The sequence below is a fragment of the Pongo pygmaeus genome, chromosome 1 (assembly GCF_028885625.2).
Source record: "Pongo pygmaeus isolate AG05252 chromosome 1, NHGRI_mPonPyg2-v2.0_pri, whole genome shotgun sequence".
In the NCBI taxonomy this organism is placed as follows: domain Eukaryota; kingdom Metazoa; phylum Chordata; class Mammalia; order Primates; family Hominidae; genus Pongo; species Pongo pygmaeus.
In genome coordinates this window covers 100856673-100870155 of record NC_072373.2, presented here as the reverse complement: position 1 = coordinate 100870155, position 13483 = coordinate 100856673, and the positions used below count along the sequence as shown (strand labels likewise).

General features: G+C 43.2%; 1 non-coding gene across 1 annotated transcript; it reads left to right on the top strand.

Moving 5' to 3' along the window:
- Positions 1-11731: 11731 nt before the first annotated feature.
- Positions 11732-11803, top strand: TRNAQ-CUG (transfer RNA glutamine (anticodon CUG)). The gene has a single exon. It is a non-coding gene; the product is annotated as a tRNA-Gln (tRNA).
- The last annotated feature ends 1680 nt before the right edge of the window (positions 11804-13483 follow it).

Below are 13483 nucleotides of genomic sequence, written 5' to 3'. Positions count from 1 at the left end.
GGGAGGCCATGGCAATCATTAGCTCTGGAGGCCTGGGGAGGACAATCTGAAGAGGAAAGCCCTGCGACTATCCGGTTTCACCCCTGTTTTCATCTACTCTTTTCCTCAGCGAAGCTTATATGGGTCCCCTATGTCACATCACACCTGCTGCATTGGCGGATTAAGAGCCGCTGACAAATCTCTTTCGGGAAGGGGTAAGAAGCGCAGTTGGCCCTGAGCCATGGAGAAAGACGCAAGAGCAGAACCGAAAATACTTTCCTCCATCTTGTTCTCTCTCTGCTATCGGTGAACATCAACATTCCACACAAACCGGTTCAATACTGCCTTGGTCTCTACAGGAGGTTTACCAATTTTTACAGTTCCCGTAAACCATGTTTTCTTCTCGCTTCTACAATTCTTCCAGGGTTGAGTTTCAGGAGCTGGTCAGCAGTCCAGACTAGTACAACATCCTGGTTCAAAACCATTTGTCTCCTTTTGCTACTAGGGCGAAGCTTGCCTCCTAGACCAGAGTTAAGATGTGTTCCCTCGGCTTCTGTTTTCTAGAGAGAATTGGCATAGTTTCTTCCTTAAATGTTTGGTAGTGAAACCGTCTAGACCTGGTGCTTTGTTCTGGAAGGTTGTTAATTTTTGCCTCAATTTCATCAATAGATAGAGACCTATCTAGGTTGTCTATTTCTCCTTATATGAGTTTTGGTCAACTTTATCTTTCAAGGACTTGGTCCAATTCATTGAAGTTATCAAATTTGTGCACAGAGAATTGTGCATAATAGTCCTCTACTATCCTTTTAATGTCCACAAGATCTGTAGTGAGGGTCATTGTTTTCTTTTTCATATTAGTAATTTGTACCTTTTCTCATTGTTTTTTGGCTCACCAGCTAAAGGTTTATCAATTTTATTGGCCCTTTCAAAGAACACTCTTTAGGTTTTGTTGACATTTTTCTAATGATTTCTGGTTTTCAATTTCCTTGATTTCTCCTCTAGTGTTTATTGTTTCTTGTCTTCTACTCACTTTCGACTTGATTTGCTCTTGTTTTCTTTGAGTTTCCTAAAGTGTAAGTATGGATTATTGATTTTAGATTTTTATTTGTAACATTTAATCTTTTAAAATCCATTATTATTTTACTTTTTGTACAGTAATTCTTTTAGCGTAATATAATTTTGTTCTTGTAAAAATTTCAGTTTTATTTTCTGTACCAAGTGTACATGTGTAGGATTATTACATGGATATATTGGACCCAGGTAGTTCGCATAGTACTCAATAGCTAGTTTTTCAACCCACTCTCCCTCCCTCCCTCCCTACCTCATGGTAGTCCACAGTGTCTATGGTTCCCAGGTTTATGTCCGTGTGAGCTCAATATTTAGGTCCCGCTCCTAAGTGAGAACATTTGGTATTTCATTTTCTGATTCTGCATTAGTTTCCTCCAGATTATGGCCTACTCCTCTATCCATGTTATTGCAAAAGACATGATTTCATTCTTTTTTATGGGTGTATAGTATTCCATGTTGTATATATACCACATTTTCCTTATTTAATCCACCACTGATGGGCACCTAGTTTGATTCCATGTCTTCGCTATTGTGAATAGCCTGGTGATAATCATAGGAGTGCACGTGTCTTTTTCTTTTAATGATTTACATTTCTTTGGGTATATACCCAGTCATGAGATTACTGGTTGAATAGCAGCGCTGTTGTAGGTTCTTTGAGAAATCTCCAAACTGCTTTCCACAGTGACTAAACTAATTTACATTCACTCCAAGGGTTTATAAACTTTCTCTCCAGAGCCTTATTAGCATCTGTTGGTTTTTGACTTTTTAATAATGGCCATTCTGAGTGATGTGATGGTATCTCACTGTAGCTTTGATTTGCATTTCTCTGATTATTAGTGATGATGAGCATTTATTCTTGTGTTTGCTGGCTGCTTGGATGTCTTCTTTTATGAAGTGTCTGTTCATGTCTCTTTGCCCACTTTTTAATGGGATTTTTTTTCTTGTTGATTTTTTTAAAGTTCCTTATAGATTTTGGACGTTAGACTTTTGTCAGATTCACAGCTTGTGAATATTTTCTCCCATTCTGTGGGTGGTCTGTTGACTCTGTTGATGGTTTCTTTTGCTGTGCAGAAGCTCTTTCATTGAATTAGATCCTACTTGTGAATTTTTGTTTTTGCTACAATTGCTATTGTGGACTTGGCCATAAATTCTTTGCCACAGCTGATGTTGAGAATGATATTTCCTAGGTTTTCTTCTATGGTTTTTCTGCTTTGAGGTCCCAGTATATATTGTGTCATTGCAAATGATAACCAGCCAGAAGCTAATCATTACAAGCCAAGAAAGGGAACTTATTGGTGACCAGGAAAAATGTCCAACAAATGAAAATTAGTAAAAGAGATACCTGGGTGTCTTTTTCTGTAAAGCCTGGGGCATTGTTGTCTGCAGAGTTCACATTTTCTGTAAAGGGCCAGGGAGATAGGAAGTATTGTAGGCTTGTGAGCCAAGAGGCAAAATTAAGGATATTATGTAGGTGCACATATAACCAGGAAGAAAACAAATTTCTATACCATTTTCATTGATGAGATTCTAAACTAACAATAGCAACTGAATAGAACGTCTCAGGTGGTAAATGTTCTTTGCATTGAGAGCCTAGGCTCAGCTTTCCTAGGATCCCTGGTACAGCCCTCCCTTTCCACCCGTCACGCTGTTTCCTCCCTGTTTTCCTCAGAAGAGTTCCATACAAAAGACCTGCTACTCTGAGAAACAGTGAAGTACTCCTGGGGCCCACCAAAGCACACAAGTCAAGGAGTGGATGGCCTTGCCCCAGCTATGGCTCAGATCGCCTTTGCAGGATGACATCTTGTTGGGAGATTGTCATCAGAGCCAGGGCCATGGAAGATGCTGTCAGGAGGATGAGAGGACTGGTGCCCAGGGGGAGAAGTGGCCAAGCAACTCTGCATTCATCCTCACAAAAATCTCAAGGGGATATAGAAATTGGGACAGGGCAAATGGAAAACTCTTTCAAGCAAGGTTTTGGGGTCCTGAGCTGATCTCTATTTTTCCTCCTACAACCTGCCACACAGGATATTTTCTCACCTCTGTGGGTGGAAACTGCATCCTTCCATATGCTTAGTCCAAAAATATTTGAGTTTTCTTTGACTGCTGATTTTTCCTTCACACCCTATAGCTGTTTAGTCAAGAATTCACATTACGCTGAGCATCAGGTGTGCTCCTTAATCCACACCATCCTTTCACCCCAGTTTATAAAACTTGTAAAGTCATTCTCCTGATAAAGACAATCGGATTTCCATGAAATTGCACAATTTTTATCCTTCCTGGATACATGACCCATGTAAGAGCACTGCTGTTGTTTGCTACCATTTCCCCCTATTTTTATTTCATACCTGTTTGACCTGCATTCTTTCCCATAAGCCAGGCACTTCAGCTCAGGTGTGCTTTCCTAATCACAGAATTAGCAATAATAGCAGCCTTGCTAACAACTTCTTCCTGGCCCCACCACCAGGCAAATGTCACAGGCTTTAACAGGTAAAGAATCATAGGATTGCTGAGCGTGGTGGCTCATGCCTGTAATCCAGGTCTTTGGGAGGCCGAGGTGGGTGGATCACTTGAGGTTGGAGTTTGAGACCAGCCTGACCAACATGGAGAAACCCCGTCTCTACTAAAAATACAAAATTAGCCAGGCATGGGAGCACATGCCTATAATCCCAGCTACTTGAGAGGCTGAGGCAGGAATATTGCTTGAATCTGTGAGACGGAGGTTGCAGTGAGCCTAGATTGCACCACTGCACTCCAGCCTGGGCAACAAGAACTAAACTCCATCTCAAAAAAAAAAAAAAAGGATCAGAGGATCGCCCTTATTACTTGGTTTTATAAAATGAATTGTTTTCCCCTGAATTCATATGTTGAAAGTTTAACCCCCAACTTGACTGTATTTAGAGATAGAGTCTTTAAGGAGGTAATTAAGGTTAATTAGGCCATACAAGTAGGGTCCTAATCTGGTCAGAATGGTGTCCATATAAGAAGAGGAAGGGCATCAAAGAATCTCTCTCTTTCTCCACACAGGCACAAAGGAAAGGCTATGGGAGCACAAAGCAAGAAAGTGGCCTTCTGCAAGCCAGGAAGAGAGGCCTCCCCAGAAACCAACTCTGTGAGCACATCGATCTGGATTTTTGGCCTCCAGAACATTGAGAAAATAAAAGTCTGTTGTTAAACAACCCAACCTATGGTATCTTTCTATGGCAGCCTGAGCTGACTAATACCCTTTGTAGGTGGGTGGCATTCACCTTATTGGGCTACATGATGTGAAGTTAAAGTAACTTTAGCAATAGGCACCATCTAATTTCATTGTATAGATATTATGTCTTTTGCACTGATATTGCTTTTTTAGTTGTATGTATATTGATGCCTGGGCCTAGCATTACAAGACCAGTCAAAATGGGAAGAAAGAAAAGAAGGTGGGAAAGATACCAAGTTCCATAATTGCATCCTCTACCCACATCCAGTTCTTAGAATATTTTCCGCTGGAGGCTGCACCTTGTGTACATTCAAATTCAATCTGAGCACACAATCATTTAGACAACCAAGGCAACTTTTCCAATTTTCAGCATCATGCGCTTGAGGAAACAAGTATTTCATCACTAATTTAAATATTCATTGAGATAATTGTTCTCAGGTTGATGAAAAATGTGGTGTATCCATTTACTGTTGTCTTCTTCTGGATGAAGAATGTTGTCTTTACTCTGCTAGCTCACATTTGACCAGAAACTGGAGTCCCAGCAAATCTTAGTAGCCGCTTAGGAAGCTTATTTTAAGATAGTCACAATCTCAAACTTGTTCTAAGACTAGTATGCTGATTGAGGAGAAAGAGCCTCATGACAAAAATTCAACTAGAACTGTGGGTGACAGTTGTGTGTTTCAGTGCTGGTCTGGGCCCAGGTTTCCCATGAGCACCTAATGAATAGGCTCATTTGCAGGGATCGTCAAGGTGCTCACTATGTCTACCTCATAGCCTCAAAAGAAGTGATCGACTAAAAGAATTTTTGTAGTATCCTGAAGGGAAATTAGTCTAGAAATAGAGGAAAAGATAAGGATTTTATAAAACAGACATGTGATTCAACAGTTGTTTAAGATGTAGAAAGCTGCAAGAGACAGTTGTTCCCACTCTAATGACAAGAAAAAGCTGTATGGTCTGCAAAATCATATGTGTTTTGATCCCACCAGAGAGCTGAAGTTGCAAGGCCCCTGAGTCAGCTGAAGTCCAAAGCATGAGAAACCCCCCTACAGAAGGACAAACAGATGAAGTGTTCATCTTTAACAGATAATGGAAGGAAAAGATGGCAGCCATAAATGTTGGTTGGAGAAAAATCACTGAAGTTTTCATCATTTCTTTTTTTTTTTTTTTTTTTTTTTGAGACGGAGTCTCACTGTCGCCCAGGCTGGAGTGCAGTGGCGCGATCTCGGTTCACTGCAGGCTGCGCCCCCCGGGGTTCACGCCATTCTCCTGCCTCAGCCTCCCGAGTAGCTGGGACCACAGGCACCTGCCACCTCACCCGGCTAATTTTTTGTATTTTTAGTAGAGACGGGGTTTCACCATGTTAGCCAGGATGGTCTCGATCTCCTGACCTCATGATCCACCCGCCTCAGCCTCCCAAAGTGCTGGGATTACAGGCTTCACCATTTCTTAAAGGCCAAGTGTGAACTATTGTGACAGCTTAGAATCTCTGAGAGTCCCAGACACATAGCCTGTTTTGCCCATTTGCTGGGTCTTTCCTCCCATATGCTTAGTGCTAATAAGACACATGTAGCAGGGAAAGAGAATTTCTTGAGCTTGCCACAGTGGTGTAGACATATAAGTCATGATTGCATGATAGAGCACCACCAGAGCACAGGCACAAAACGTGGTCGCTTCTCTCACATAAAGCAAAAGGCATCTACCACTAATGTTGGAGCTAGGAACCTGTCCAACCCTTGGCCCCAGGTATAGGCCAGCTGCTGAGGTAGAGTTAGACACAAAAGCTGTCTACACTGGACAAGGGGAGGAGACCTGCTCTTGCCCAAGACTTCCCATCATTGAAAGGTAGAGTTCCACCACTCCCAGGGGATGTCACAAGAACACTAGGACTCAGGCACCCATGGCCTGAGGTTTGGTACACATTCAATGCAATCAGTAATATGAGTTGGTTTCAATCGATCATTTGAGTTGGTTGCAGACCCTTTCCTTTAGTGAGGAAAAACTGTGATGTGGATACAAAGTTTCCATGTTTAGGAAAGATTGGCCTGTCCTTAAGGATATTATATTGATTGGATTTCTCTCAACCTCCTTTAGTTGTGTTTATCATTATTAAAATTAAGTGACATTCACTTGGATGAAGTCGTAATAAAAACAAGTTGTGAGAATTTCTAGTGATTTTTGATCTCAAGCCTTGTATCACTGTTGGGCCTTTATGTGTGTACTTGAAAACAAAACATGTACAATTGTTGCACTGGTTTGGAGATTTTAACGGTGAAAGCAACCTAATCAGTAATCAGTACAGTATCTAGAAACCAATCTTGGGAATATGCGATTATGCTCTTTTAAAATAGCTGAAAAGAAGGCCGGGTGTTCTGGCTCATTCCTATAATCCCAGCACTTTGAGAGGCCGAGGTGGGCAGATCACTGAAGGCCAGGAGTTCAAGGCCAGAAGCCTGGCCAAGATGATGAAACCCTGTCTTTACTAAAAACACAAAAATCAGCTGGGGGTGGTGGTACACAACTGTAATTCCAATTACTCAGGAGGCTGAGGCAGGAGAATCCTTTGAACACGGGACTCGAAGGTGGAGATTGCAGTCAGCTGAGATCCTGCAACTGTACCCCAACCTAGGTGACAGAGGGAGATTCTGTCTCAAAATAAATAAATAAATAAAATAGCTGAAAAGAAATGACTGTGTGTTTATTCTCACTTTGTTCTTGTTTTGTTGTATAGTATTTAAATAAAAGAAGATTATTTATCCTCATACTGAATTTCCAAAACTGATATTTGCATTTAACATTTTGTTAAATGATGGAGAGAAAATTTAATTGTCTTACTTTGAAAAGTTTGGCATAGGTTCTGTCACATTTTTGATGCTTTCAATCACAGTCTGTCATTAGAATGCTGGCAACTAGTTACAGGCAAGGAGTATCCTAACCACTTTAATACAATGGTTTGAAGTGCTGCAGGCAGTAACTACTGGGCACCAAATCACAGTGTTTTTATTGGTGACATGTTAGAGAGAAATAGAACTTTCTGCAGCACAAATGTCCTATTAACTAATCCTTGTGCTATTAGCTTACAGGACTTTGACTCCTGGGTCTGAAAAAGGCATCTACTCCTGCTAAATCTTGAATATTAAACACCATTCAATGCCTCATCTTCAGACCCTGGGGAAGATGACAATCAAAATGAACTTCTTTCATGAGAAGCGGAACCAGAAATTGAAACAATTTAATCTCTTTAGACCCAACAATTCCACCTGCCCCCTTTTCCACCTCATGCCCCCTCTTCCTCCTCATGCGCCCTCTTCCTCCTCATGCCCCCTCTTCCTCCTCATGCCCCCTCCTCTTCCTCCTCATGCCCCCTCCTCTTCCTCCTCATGCCCCCTCTTCCTCCTCATGCCCCCTCTTCCTCCTCGTGCCCCCTCTTCCTCCTCATGCCCCCTCTTCCTTCTCATGCCCCCTCTTCCTCCTCGTGCCCCCTCTTCCTCCTCGTGCCCCCTCTTCCTCCTCATGCCCCTCTTCCTCCTCGTGCCCCCTCTTCCTCCTCATGCCCCCTCTTCCTCCTCATGCCCCGTCTTCCTCATGCCCCCTCTTCCTCATGCCCCCTCTTCCTCCTCGTGCCCCCTCTTCCTCCTCATGCCCCCTCTTCCTCCTCATGCCCCCTCTTCCTCCTCATGCCCCCTCTTCCTCATGCCCCCTCTTCCTCCTCATGCCCCCTCTTCCTCCTCATGCCCCCTCTTCCTCCTCATGCCCCCTCTTCCTCCTCATGCCCCCTCTTCCTCCTCATGCCCCCTCTTCCTCCTCGTGCCCCCTCTTCCTCATGCCCCCTCTTCCTCCTCATGCCCCCTCTTCCTCCTCGTGCCCCCTCTTCCTCCTCATGCCCCCTCTTCCTCCTCATGCCCCCTCTTCCTCTGGACAGAAGAGGTGGGCACATGAGAATTGTAAGGCCAGAGTTTGAGGGATAAGTTTAGTTCAGAGACTTTCTTTTCTTTCTCTTTTCTTTTATCTTTTCTTTTCTTTCCTTCCTTCCTTCCTTTTTTCTTTTCTTTTCTTTCCTTCCTTCCTTCCTTTTTTCTTTCTTTCTTTTTTTTTTTTTTTTTTGCATTTTTGGTAGACATAATGTTTCACCATATTGCCTAGGCTAGTCTCAAATTCCTAAACTCAAGTAATCCACCCACCCTGGCCTCTCAAATTCAGAGATTTTCTATAAATTAGACATTACACTCAGAAGCACACTGATGCAAGGCCAGCAACTGGCCCCGTGTATCGGAATGATGGGGTTTTCTAGAGCATTCGTCTGCTTTTTCATAGAAAAGTATAAAGGGTCATGAAAGGTTTTTGAAACTCTTACCTTATGATCAAACTGATTATAATTAAATTTGTGTATAAGGTTTTATTAAAATTATCTTTAACATTTTAATACACCACACAAAGGTAAAATTTAGTTTTCTCTTTTGATCAAAATGTTTGTGTAATATTAATAATAGATAAAATATTTTTGTTTACCTTTTGGCTAAATGATTGACTATTCTAAGGTGACCTGTGATCCTATTTTGTGATATCAAGTGTCTCAAAAATTTGATATCTGGCAAACTTTCTAAGAGTAAAATTTCTAAATTCAGCCCTTTGGACCTCAAATTAACTTTTTGGATATTAGGTTCTTGAAGTTCAAGAGAGATATATTAGGCTTCTTAGGCTTATTTGTTTTGCTAGAACTATGCATGAAGCATTGTCAAATCTGAGGTGGTGTTTAACTTCCTTTGGGTTCTATTGACAACAGATGTGTTGTTAATGTGCGTTCCAGGATTGTATGAGACTCCTAGAGTTCTGATATGCTGTCAGTAATAATTATGATTATTATGTTAAATTGTTGTGTGCCACAGAAACAACCAAATTCCCTTGTCAGCTGTATCTATAACTATGGCTGTCTTAAGGCTTTTGTCATCCACAATTGTTGTTTTGCTTTGATTCTTCTCAAAAAGTGACTTATAATCAGTTACAGTCCAGGCCTTGGTTTTTTGGGGAAGTCCATGAAAAGGACTCTTGGATGCAGGTTTCTGATAACTCTGTAGATCGTGCCATTGAACTAAAGAGAAAATTTCCAGGACACTAATAGAAAGACTGATGTGTTCATAGAGATTGCTAGCCCAGTATGAAGCAAAGCAGGAGATGACTGCATGGATTAAACTAATGGAAGACTGAAATAAGTTTTTATGTCCTTTGTTTGTTTGTTTGTTTGAAACATTGTTTATTCTTCAGAGTCTGGAGAACTTTTTTCCTTTTGAGCTATTTGTAGCCTGCAACAATTGAGTAGAATAGTCTTCTAAACAGAATTTGAGGCATATTTTTCTCTCTCTGCTGAATTTCTCCAGAATTTGTAAACTGAATATTCTTAATTCATGACAATGTGTTTGTTTGCATAAGTTCAATAAGATTCTGTTTTCTTGTATAACCTGACACAGGTGGAGGAATTGGTAATTTCCCAGGGCTTTGCCTGAAATGGCGTGTGAAATGTTCCAGCAAAGCCCATTTAGGAGAGCCCATATGAACAATGATTCTTGCTGCACTTTGTGTGGGTAATCAGGCCAAGTATATGGGACTGAAGCTTCTTTTGCAGGTAGGTTGGTCCTGCTGTGTTTTGTCTTTAGTGGAAATGGGGAACTGGAGAGAGGAAGATTGTATTTCAGGAGAAACTGGTATTAGATGAATGTTTGATTCCTGAGTGGCTATGCGGTCACCCATGGTTGTGGGGCTGCCCAGGATGCCCCTTCTCCACATGACACAGCCAGAAAAATGGATGACCAGATTCCCCATGATTGAGGAACTGACAAATAGAAAGTGGGGACTGAAATTGATGCAATAGTCCCACAGACAGTGTTTTTGGATAGATGTAGAAATGGACCCTTCTAGTCTTAAAGCTTGAAACTTACATTTGTTTTATCTGAGTTCATTCCTCAGGAAAGGACCCTCAGCCTCTCAAAAAGCATCATAGACCTGAAACTCAGCAGATCACAGCATCCAGACAATGAGATGCCAGACCCCTCACTCATCATGAGTGCTTCCTCACCCCCCCCAGTTCCTCTTTTCCTACTCACAGTTATGTTTCTTCCCTGCTACATAAACCCCTCACTTTAGTTGATCAAGGAGATTGATTTGAGACTGATCTCCCGTCTCCTCAGCTGCAGCACCCAATTAAAGCCTTCTTCCTTGGCAATACTCAGTGTCTCAATGATTGGCTTTCTGTGAGCTGAACAGCAGGGCCTAGACCAAACACCTGGGCTTTCAGTAACGATACATGTACACTTTTAAAGACCGCAATTAATGGGTCATGAGATATTGAGAAATTGGAATGGCATCAACTTGGCCAATTCTGAGAAAACACACTGTGCTTAAATGTCAGGGCCCTGCCTCCTGACCTTGACAGTATATGGTTGATTTTGAGTCATAGCAGGTGAGTATGCCCTGCTTTGAGTGTTTTATAGAAATATAAAATATGGCTGATTGCATTTATTTTAAATCCAAAAAATTTCCATTTCTGGTGAGAAAATTTTGTTAAAACCAACCAAACAAACATAGAAGTATATGAACAAGACAATGAATGATTCCCTGCTTCCCAATCTCATTTGATTGCTGTCTTCTGTTATATACTACAGAGAGGAAGGGGGCAAGGCGCCCAGGAAGTCCCATGTCCTGTTTTGAAAATCATCTGGCCTCCTTGGGCAAACAGAAAAGAGGCAAAGCATAAAGAAAATAACAGAAATTTTGCAGAAATTTCATCTCCGGTCTGGGCGCAGTGGCTCACACCTGTAATCCCAGCACTTTGGGAGGCCAAGGTGGGCAAATCACTTGAGGTCAAGAGTTCAAGACCAGCCTGGCCAACATGGCAAAACCTCATCTCTACTAAATATACAAAATTTAACCAGGCATGGTGGCCCACGCTTGTAATCCCAGCTACTGGGGATTATATTCACTTGAACCCAGCAGACGGAGGTTGCAGTGAGGGGAGATCGCCCACTGCCACTGCACTGCACTCCAGCCTGAGCAACAGAAGGAGACTCTGTCTCAATAGAAAGAAAGAGCAACAGAAGGAGACTCTGTCTCAATAGAAAGAAAGAAAGGAAAAGAAAAAGAAAGAAAGAAAGAGAAAGAAAGAAAGAAGAGAGAGAGAGAAAAGAAAAGAAAACAAGAAATGAAGAAAGGAAGAAATAAATTTCACCTCGGCACAGGAAACTATGACAGAGGCTTCAGGGGCTCTTCTCTGGCCCTAAACTAGCAGTGGATTTTTGCCTCATTTTCCGAGGTGCAAATGAAATGATAGAAGTCGATCAAAGGAGAGGGCAGAGAGAAAGCAAGAAGGATGGCTCCTTCCTGCAGGTCCACCTTCTTGGAGTGTTGCTTGTGGGATAATAGAAATGCCTTAACATGGGTGGGTGGGAACTATTGCTACTTATTAGAAATTCAGACACCTCTGGAAAATTCGCATTGTGAGGTTCCATGGTGTAATGGTGAGCACTCTGGACTCTGAATCCAGCGATCCGAGTTCGAGTCTCGGTGGAACCTTTCTGTTTAATTAGGACGGCAAGGCCGTGTTTTACTCCCTAAATGGAATGGGAATTCTGTTGATGTTCAGAAGCTCTGCGCTACGAGCCTCCGTGTCCCTTCTACTCCCTCTGTCTGAGCCTCGCGATGCACCCCGCGCTCCTCATCCCGTCTTCGGTGTTCGGGGTCCCAGAAACCGGGTTCTCACAGTGGCCCGGACCACAGCGAAATCGCCGAATCATCCATTCGGGGTCACCGAGCCTGGAGGGTCCCCTTTCAGGGCCAGCCTCCTGGCACCCAGCAATCGGAGGCCCGGACTCCCCCCGCCAGGGACCCAGCGACCCAGCAAGTCCTCATCCCCTCTCAGGGCGACCCTGGGCCTCGGGGTGAGAGGTCTCCTCCACTAAAAAGGCTGCCGCCCCTCGATCCTAGACCCCGAGATTCCTTTCATCCGGGAAATCTCATAATCGCATCCATTGTCATTTTGGTAAGTAAAAGGTGGCGTGAGAAATTTTGATGGGGTTAGCTCAGTCATTGGAGATTGTGTCTCAGTTTACGATCGATGGTTGGAGACCTAACTTGGGAGTAGCACTGCTTTATTCGCAAGGCCCATCCAATTCCGAATGTTAATTTATTCTGTTCTTCATATTCAGATTTTTATGCCGAATTTCTAGCTCCTACGTCTCTATTGCGGGCCCTAAAAGTCGCTGTTTCACTTAGCTTTGGAACCTGACTCCGGGAAATTTCATTCTTTCCTCCCAAGATCTCAGCCGGAAAGAGAGATCCGCGCGGGCTGGGAGCACCGGCTGGAGCGCGGGCTGGGAGCGCGGGTTCTGATCTTCGGCCGCCCAGGCTGAGCTCCCGCAGGACCACGGGGAAGAGGAGCCTGAGCAGCTCTGAGGGGCAAGTCTCTGACGGTGGGGCTCCCCCTCGTCCCGTCAGGACCCTGCCCCAAGGAGAAGACGCCTTAGGACGCTACCAGAGTTTAAAATGTTTTCTCCTGCGCTTCAGAGCACTCGGGATGAGGTTCCTGATGGGTCTTGGGAGCGAACTAAGATGTCACTCCAGGGGCTCAGGAGCATCGCTCTGATTTTCATATTTTGGGGCTGAGAGCGGTTACGAAGGACTGAAAACACCGCAGTCTTTGAGGGGCTCAGTTTGGAGGACGAGCTGGGGGAGGGGGGGTGAGAGGACGCCTTCTTGGCTCCTTGGAGTGGACTGGCAGGTAAGGAAAAACAAACTCCGTTTCCCCTTGCAGGCTGGACTGCAGGGCCTGGGATGGAAAATTGGACAGTCAAAGAGTAACAATATTTATGTAGAGGTTGGCTGTATGCATTAAAAATTGTTATCCCTACAGATAAGTGTAGGAAGGGACCAGGGCACTGCTGTTCACCACCAGCTTTGCAGCATATGTAACTTTGATAACAGAGTATAGTGCATAAAAAATTCATTCCTGTTTACAAATAATTGATCACAACCAGTTACAGGTTTCTTTTTTTTCTTCTCCACTTCCACTGCTTCACTTGACTAGCCTTACAGGAAAAAAAAATCATTTGTAAACATGATATTGTTTCAGTTGATCCTCAGCCCACCCGTTCCCCACCCCCTGAAAGTAGCTGGAACAACAGGTGTGCTAATTTTTGTATTTTTAGTAGAGACAGGGTTTCACCATTTTGGCCAGGCAGCTCTCGAACTTCAGAA